Source organism: Tupaia chinensis, unplaced genomic scaffold (assembly GCF_000334495.1).
Source record: "Tupaia chinensis unplaced genomic scaffold, TupChi_1.0 Scaffold000117_2, whole genome shotgun sequence".
Taxonomy (NCBI): domain Eukaryota; kingdom Metazoa; phylum Chordata; class Mammalia; order Scandentia; family Tupaiidae; genus Tupaia; species Tupaia belangeri.
In genome coordinates this window covers 6,469,528-6,476,706 of record NW_006159583.1, presented here as the reverse complement: position 1 = coordinate 6,476,706, position 7,179 = coordinate 6,469,528, and the positions used below count along the sequence as shown (strand labels likewise).

The window sequence follows — 7,179 nt, the reverse complement described above, 5'->3', positions numbered from 1 at the left end:
CTTGTAGACCCTGCTGAGAATTTTGGAATGTGTCCTATAGGAAATGGGGATCGTTAAAAAATTCTTTTCTTTTAAGTCCAGGAGGCACCTGATAAGAATTGTGAACAAATGTAGTGAAAATTTTAGGGACTGGAGAATCTTAGACACAGACACAACACAGTTCAGAACGGTCCCCCACGAGAGGCATCGAGGTATCACAACTCTACCATTCCCAGAGAATGGGATGTAAAACTCTAAGATGACAATAAAGCCCCCAAAATTTTTGAAATTACATAGAGTACAAAAAACAAATAAAGAAAAGAAACCTACACACCTCACTCTAGTTTTTGTATATCTTCAGCAACATTGGTAATGTAAAAGCACTTACTAAGCATTTACTAAGTATCTAGAACTTTGCTAGGTAGTTTCATGAATCACATCTTTAAAGTCAAAAATTAAGGAGACAAAACAGACCTAAATTAAAATTCTTTGGAGGTCAAAACTAAGAAAAATAAAAAATAGTATAGTTGCATCATCTTAACACCTAAAGTTCATGTAAAATATTTCGGTGAAAATGCTGTTCTTGACAGACTTACTGAGGTTTATATTCTTAAATGACCACTAGAAGCACAACTGGAGATTACTGAAAATCCTGCAGAAGGAAATTGGAGCATGATTTGCCCACCTTGTCCTTAAATCTGTCTAGAATTACTTCATTTACAACCATGTGTAGATATACATTTGAATTCAAATATAAAAGCTCTAATTCATAAAGAATTAACTAATGTAGAAGTCCGCTGACTCTGTAAGTCATTATCAATTTCTACACGTAGACATGTTAAGTTAGAAATAGTCGATCTCTTAATCAGGGTCTTTCCAAATCCTTTAACACGAGAGAGTTCAAAGTCAGAGGTGAAATGTAAGGACTAGATCACTCCGTTGGGTATATGCAGAGGTCTGTGAATTGTGTACCTGACCTTGTGTAGAATTAAGCCCTCCTGGTACGCGGTATACCTACTTGATTAAGGATAGAATTTCAAACAGGGTTACTGCCTTTGTGAGCAAAATTAAACTTAATGGCATATGAATGTAAAGTTTTATGGTTTAATTGTAGCTTTCACAAGATATGACTTTCATTTTAAAAAGGAAGGGAAAATAACAGAAACAGCAATACAGCCTAAGTCCTATCAACTTAAGCTCATGCTGGTTTTTCTTTACAGAGAATCTAAGGGAGAAAAGATTAATTATATTTTCTCAGTGTTAAATTGAAGTAAAGTTGCAGATTGGTTAACAGATTACTGAAGTGACGTGGGTGTGAAGGGACTTGCTTTTTGCCAGTATATTATGAGGGGAGATATGGAGAGTTTGTGTTTAATGATAAACCAGTAACACACCTGAGCAGGTACTCTGAATTGACCCCTTTCATCAGATGATTCATTCTTTTTTTGCAGCAATTTTCATACACTTGAAGACCCCTGGAGAGATTCCTGAGGGCAATAATGTTAAGAGGGCAGTCTGGGGGATATTTCTCAGGACATTGGTTTCCTGTCCTGCTTCACTCAGAGCAGTGAAACATTTCTCTACTAAGCATATTGTCAGCCTTTGGTGAAGAAAGAAGACTGTGGCTAAATACAAACATTTTTTAAAAAATGAAAACCAACACTTTAGAGGGAAAATGCTTAAATATTTTAAACAGTTTATTAATAGTAAAACAAAAGTGTTTACCTAGAGAAAATCTTTAAAATGCAAAGTCTAATAACCCTGAAAATATGGGTGGCCCCAATATAACTTAAACCAGTCTCTTGAAATCCATTCTGCATTCCTTATTAGTTACTTCAACATACTGTGTAGATTTGAGATTTGTAACAGCATTTAGGCTTAAAACAGCAATCACGATAACAGAAAACCTATAAAAGTAGGTAACATTTGGAAAGCAAAGAAAAATTCTACATGTCAATGAAATCTATTGCCATCAGTTCTTGATGATTGAGAAGCATTACAAAATAGCCATATTTCTCCACATTTAATTGGTTGCTATCTGCCTCCATGGTTTGGGCTATCTGGCCAACCACTTGTTCACTATTACTTAATATGTTTCTTTAAATAGGTACTTAAACCTATTTTCTTTTTACTTCAATACTTTTCTTGGCCTTATCTTAAACAATATTATCCATGAAATGAAAGATCATATAAAATTTACCATGATTTTTTTAATATATGTATTTTTAAATTTATTATCATAATCTTGTTTATATTACATTGAATCAAATATCACTTTGCAGTGTCTTACACTACTTTTTCAAAAGGGAATGCCATGTATGTCAGTCAATACAGAAACATTAAAATCCCCACTTCATCATTCAGTATCTTTTCATTGTTTTTCCCAATCATTATTATTATTATTACAATTATTTTTTTAGCCAGTCAATCACTATTTCTCATTTTGTTTGTAAAAAGACTTTACCCATCATGAAATACTTCTCAGACCAATCCAGTTGAGAATACTATACATGTCATCACCAACAGGTAATAAGTCATATCCGTGTGCCCACCAAACATGGTTTTCTAAAGTCTAGTTATTTTTAAATAACTAATAGTATAAAAAATAAAATGTTAAGGTACCACCAAAAAAAGTTTTGTATATGACTGGGTGAGAGCAACTGCTTGGCAGAATGCTTAAAGTGTACGAGTGCTGAGGGAATACTGGGAAAGTTGGCAACCTGGCTCTACCCACTACAGAATTGAGCATCAGCTTCCTCATCTACGAAATGTGAACGATAAAAGTACCTAGGCCCGGCCAAGACAGTGCACTAATACACACTACTACTAGGCAGGCTGTGGCCACGTGGAAGGCCCAGGTTGAATTTCTGGCCCACCATAAAAGGCCCCCAAAAGTCAGGCATGGTGGGGTGTACACCGGCAGTCCCAGGACTCAGTAGGCTAGGCAGGTGAATTGCTATATGCAAGACCCTCTCGAAAAGAAAAGAAAACAACACAAATTTATGGCATAGTTGAGAAGATTAAAATGAGCTAATTCACAGAAATACTAAAAACAAGTGTTTTGCATAAAGTAAATCCTCAGCAACTGTTATGATGGTGAAAGCAATTAATGATGACCTATACAAGCAAATGGCAAAACTGCAACTATACAACTGACAACTTTTATTTAAAAATATACTTTCAGATATGACTATAATTAAGAAAATACACTTAGATTAGAAATCTCAAGATGGTTATTCTCTATCAGTTTAATACAACTTCACTTTGAAAATATGTAATAACAGTAATAATCAACTTTTGCCTAAAACTGTCAACTTAAAAACCTACCCTTAAAAGGAGACCAGTAGGTGGCGTGGAGGTTAATGCAGCTAGATCCCATATGGCTTACTGAGGGGTTTTCAGTCCCAAAACCAGCGGCCTAAAAAACACGTTCGGCACTTGCGTACATGCCCCAAAAAGAATGGAGAAGGAACTGCAGTGTAACTATCCCCCTTGGAGGGGTGATTTCTGACTTTCACGGTCTCTCTCTGTCTCTCTCTCTCTCCAGTGAATGCACATGTCCTATAGCATAAACCACACACACACACACACAAAAACTACCTGTCGAGGAAAAAAAATTTAAGTCTTAATATAATAATATTAGCTTTTTCCCGTGATCCATAAAAGTACATTAAAATAAACTTACTTTATGAATGTAAATGAAAACTTTAAAAACCAATACATTGCATTTAAATACTTCATACAGGAAAAAGAAATAGAATTTGCGATATTTTAATGTGGTGTCTTTCTTCATCAGTCATGCATTGAGATCTCAGGGTGAGAAAAATAGTCAGACCAAGGCTGAAAAGTTTCAAATATCAAACTATACTATTATGTCAGTGCCCTAAGATCAATTAGCACCTTTCAATGACAGGAAAGGTTACTTTGAGACAGATTCACAGTCTCTGAAACTATTTTAAACCACCACACAAATGTGGTTTTGATAAATCAAAATGGTTTCTATTTTTCAATTAATCGGTTTGATCTCTGTTTTTTTTTCTTTCTTTCTTTCCTGGAAGAGGGAAACCAGTAAGAGCTGTCAGGATAGTGGTATCCTTTTCAGTATCATTTTCAGTATCTCTACTCTACTAAAAACATGGACGAGGAGATAGTAAGAATCACAAACTTTAAGACCTATTATGAAGGAATACACGCATGCACAGTACCTTCTGCAATATGACTTGAGAGTAATATTTACAAAGTCCTCAAACCTCTTAAAAGCAATCAAAGCTGCTTGGACTGCTTTTGCAAATGTGATTCTTGTTTATTTTCTTCCACTCAAGTGTAGGCTATATTTTGGCTTCATGTACAATTTAAATGAATATTCACTTTCCCCTATGTTAAAACACTTATTAATGCAGTACTGCACACACTGCGATTAAACACACCATTGCATCTCACCCACCTCTAAGACAAATGCCTGAAAGAGAACGTCGCTTCTTACTTCACCAGGAAAAATTCATGAGACGCAGGTACACTGCAGTCATCCCATTCCCCCTGGTGTTGATTTCCTTCACCTAGTAACCATTGTAATAAAACCCCCCAACTGTATTTCTGTGTACAATTAGTTTAAGATACTCTACAGGGAGACACATTATAAGTTAAGCATATGTAAGAAAAATATCCATTTGAAAAAGAAACGGACAGGATTATATTCTCACAGGAAAAAAAAAGGTGTTTGATGGTGGTTTGTTCAGTTCTTTCTTCAATTAGCAGATTCAAAACATCTACTTTTGATAGCACACTTTTCTATTTATTTCTTAAATGAGTGATCTGAAATATTTACAACCAGACAGTACCTAATTTTAGGTTTTAAGTGCTTTAACAGCTCCATGAAATATGATCAGCAGCTGCAATACAGAACTATGGTGAATAAACTCCTTATAAAGGGGGCCTGTTTTAACTGAATGTTCAGTGTTCTTGCATTTACCTAATAGAAAAAAAAAAGATAATGAAAAAGTATAATAAATACTTGTGTTCTTAAATTACTTAACACTTCACTAAGTCTTGAAAGGGATTATCTCCCCTCTTCTTGAATTCTGTATAATATGTGTGAGGTTCCACTGGGTGAAATAAGTTTGATTTTGTTCTTTAAAAGTTAGAATGCAAAGTTTTCACCATCCTAATGTCTTACAATAATAGTTATGTTTTTTGTATTAGTCTACCTTTCTAAACATTCTAGATCATTTAATTCTAGGGCATAAAATTTTTAAAATAAAATATCAAGCCGCAAATATATTTTTAGATACGACATCAGTCATTTAGAACTTGCAACAGAGATTGAAAACATGAAACTGGACACTCTATTTCCCGTGGCTATGTAAAATTTATTTACAACTCAAATCACAATATAAATAAAAAGGAAACTCTTAGAAACGGGAGGATTTTTTTGTGTTTAAACCCAAAGAATTTTTCTATAAGAAAAAAAAGTTAGAATAAAATAACAAACCACCCATAAGCCACTCTTCCCTCAAAAAACTTTTGTTCAAATAAAATTTTTTATCTAGCATCTAGAAATCTTCTACAATTTAGCATCTGTATTTCTAATCGAAAAATACTATTTTTGAACCAGTTTCTTTTTATACAAATGCTATATAGGGTTTTCAAAAATGTAAAACTTAATCATATTACTTAAATATTAGTTGTGTGTATATATATATGTATATATATATACACACAAAACTCTTCATTTTGGAAATGAGAGAATAAATTTCTAATACTTAATAAAATAAATACTAATAAAAAGAATAATCAAATAAATCTTTATTTCAATCGTAATTGTAAAATAACCTCTAATTATGATGGACTTAACATTTTAAAACATATTATTTTGAGGCAATTTACAAAGGGAATTAGGCTTTTGGAAGCTACTACATTAATTTTAGACCTTTGTTTATCATGAAAAATAAAGACATATCCCTAATAATCAGAAAAAGGAACAATTTCCAACTAATCTAATTATGGTACTTTCAAAGTTGTAACTGTCAAAGGTTTTTACTTTTTTATACAGTCATTTCTAAAAATTGGTTTAACTTTGAAGGACTTACAACTTTTAATCAGGTGGAACAAACTATTTTTATGGTTTATAATAACAACAATGTGGGTGTAGTTATATCTGCATTTGGTATTGTGGCTATAAAAATCAGATTCTGGCAGTCTACTCCACACAAAACAGTTTGTCTCTTGTTACTATTGATTTTATTCCTCGGATAATGGTATTTTTAGAAATATACAAATGTCTTTGAATTCAGTCTCCTAAAATACATCCTATCATGTATCCAATATTTTGTTTAAGAATTCTCTTCCCACCCCCTTTCTTGCTTTTTGGTTCTTCAGGTATAAATTGGCCAAAAATATTTTAGAAGACAAAGATAAAAGGAAAAAAAGAACAAGAAGCAATGTTTCTGCTTAAAACCAAGCTCTACCCAAGAAAAGTTCTCAAGTACAATTCTGAAGAGGCTTTAAAAATAAAACCAAAAACAACCCAAGAAACAAAAAAACATAGTCAACTTTCAATCCTGTCAGTCACCTATGTGTAAATGAAACCTCAGAAGCTGCTGATGGGAAGCCCAGGGTTGTTAAACGCTCCTAAAACTCCCAGGTAAGTCCCGCAGGAGCCCACACTGAAACTGACAAACGCTTGAGGGTGCAAAAAGTGGCCTCTGATGAGAAGAGGAACAAAATGCTATATTCGCGAAGATATATTTCGCTCCAACAATTACGTTGATCCCAGGGTGCCAAGCCAAAAGGGGTAAGGGAGAAAGAAAACTGTTAAGTATGAGCTCTTAATGTGAAACCTAACCTGTTGGTTCTCTTAGGTATCAGATTTTGGAAGTGTCTGTAATGACAGCCAGGAAAGCAAATTAATGGCCAACGGCCCACTGGGTTTGAACACGAGACTCCTGTTACCTCCTCACAGATCAAGTACGCAACACACACGCACACGGAGGTGCTCCACGTGGAACTCGCAGGAACCAAAACACACGCTCGGTAGCTATTCTGCACCTTGGCAGAAAAGGCAGTGGAGTGGGACCTGCAAATTCCTCCCTGCCCGCAGGTTAAGATTCATGAATGACTCTTCAGCAGCAGGGTAGTGGCCTGGAGAGACACAGGGGGCAAGAGGAGAGAGGACCCTTCTACACACACTGCAACCCAAAGCAA

General features: G+C 34.6%; 1 protein-coding gene across 6 annotated transcripts in view; it reads right to left on the bottom strand.

The window, feature by feature from the left end:
- EYA4 (EYA transcriptional coactivator and phosphatase 4) overlaps window positions 1–7,179 on the bottom strand; it is a 325,860-nt gene that overhangs the window by 317,556 nt on the left and 1,125 nt on the right. The window lies entirely within an intron of this gene.